The sequence below is a fragment of the Chenopodium album genome, chromosome 6 (assembly GCF_948465745.1).
Source record: "Chenopodium album chromosome 6, dcCheAlbu1.1, whole genome shotgun sequence".
Taxonomy (NCBI): Eukaryota; Viridiplantae; Streptophyta; class Magnoliopsida; order Caryophyllales; family Amaranthaceae; genus Chenopodium; species Chenopodium album.
In genome coordinates this window covers 24,533,529-24,535,200 of record NC_137839.1, presented here as the reverse complement: position 1 = coordinate 24,535,200, position 1,672 = coordinate 24,533,529, and the positions used below count along the sequence as shown (strand labels likewise).

The following is a 1,672-nucleotide window of genomic DNA, read 5'->3' as shown; positions in this document are numbered from 1 at the left end:
TAACTTATTTTCCTAGTTTCTAGGGATTTAGTTTTCATATAAACTAATTTATAAAATGATTTTATTTTATAAAACAAAGTTTTATAATCAAAATCTGATTTTATTGTAGTCAAAGTCGTGGGGAAAAGATTTTCAAAGTGGTTACCTTAAAAGTAGGAGTTCAGTTGAGATTTTGTTTGTTAAGGAACAAAATGAATCTGGTCTATATGTGAAGTTAAATTAATGAACGAGTGTGTTATTTTAACTTATCTTCTTAAAGAAGTCAGTTTTAAACTCCTATTTTTTAGCACAAGGACTTGGTCCCCAAGGAACTTGTGGCTGGTATTTGCAAAACGTGCTGATTGCTTTCCTAACAAAAAGGAAGTTATTGAGCAAGTCGTGGAGCACCTAATTGACCCATTATTGTTGCTTATAATCAGAATTAGTTTTCTATTCGTGGGCCTAAAGATTCGGACCACTTCTGATCATAAGGAACATGGGCAATTAGTGGGTTTTCTAATCTTCTATAAATAGAACGTTTTGAATTCTTTCAAAACTGTCTGACTTTAGAGAGTCATTCCATATAGTGTCTCACTTAAGTGGAATAGTTTTTCATGAGAAATATACTATGTCTTCCACGTTGGTGAGTCAGTTCCTTTAGGTTCCAAGTTCCTTACATGTCTCAAAGTGTCCAACATATTAGTTTCATACATCTATCTTTCATATGTATTTGAGAAATGTTTAAGGGTTTGAGTGAACTCTTGCATTAGGGAATTTAAAAGGGTTTGAGTGAACTCTTGTATTAGGGAATTTGTAAGGGTTTGAGTGAACTGTTGTATTGGGGAGTTGGGAAGTTTGAGTGAACTTCTATTTGTGAGAAAGAGAAGAGAAAGAGAAGTGAGAAGAGAAAGAGAAAGAGAAGCGAGAAGAGAAAGAGAAGTGAGAAGAGAGAAAGAGAAGAAAAGAGTAACAAGTTGGGTGACTTGTTCCTCGGGGCTTTGAGTTCGTTGAGGAACTTGAAGTTAGAGTCTTTAGTTTGTAATGGGTCATTGCCCTATTCTAGTGAAGATTCTTTTCCTAAAATCCCTTGTGGTCGTGGTTTTCCTCCTTGATTAGGGCTTGAAGTTAGAGTCTTTAGTTTGTAATGAGTCTTTAGTTTGTAATGGGTCATTGCCCTATTCTAAGATTATTCTAGAGGAATTTCCAATGCCGTTATAAAAGGCTTGGATTAACTGCCATTGTGCTAAATTATGGTGAGGGCATTCTCTTTGTAAGTCCTTGAACCTCTCCCAAGCCTCATATAAAGACTCATCGGCTTCTTGGGCAAAGTTCTGAATCGCACTCCGTAGTACTGCTGTTCTCTCTGCAGGATAATACTTGTTATAGAAATTCAAAACAAGAGTTTCCCAGTCAATTATACCAAGTGTAGTTCTATTTAAGCCATTAAACCACAATTTAGCTTTTCCAGTTAAAGAGAAAGGAAAGTGAATCTCCCTGATTTGGTCTTGAGTGACCCCGGCTTGCCTGATGGTGTTGCAATATTGACAATAGTCGGCAATGTGAAGATTCGGGTCTTCACCCTTGGCCCCACTGAATTGCTTCCTCTCTATCATCGTTATAAATTGAGGTTTAATTTCAAATTGAACCCCATCGAGAGCCGGAGTAGGGGTGAGATATGGAAAGTCCGTAAGCT

The 1,672-nt window shown here is 36.7% G+C and overlaps 1 non-coding gene across 1 annotated transcript; it reads left to right on the top strand.

Moving 5' to 3' along the window:
* Positions 1–1,224: 1,224 nt before the first annotated feature.
* LOC145637464 (small nucleolar RNA R71) lies at positions 1,225–1,331 on the top strand. The gene has a single exon (XR_014114245.1). It is a non-coding gene; the product is annotated as a small nucleolar RNA R71 (small nucleolar RNA).
* Positions 1,332–1,672: the final 341 nt, after the last annotated feature.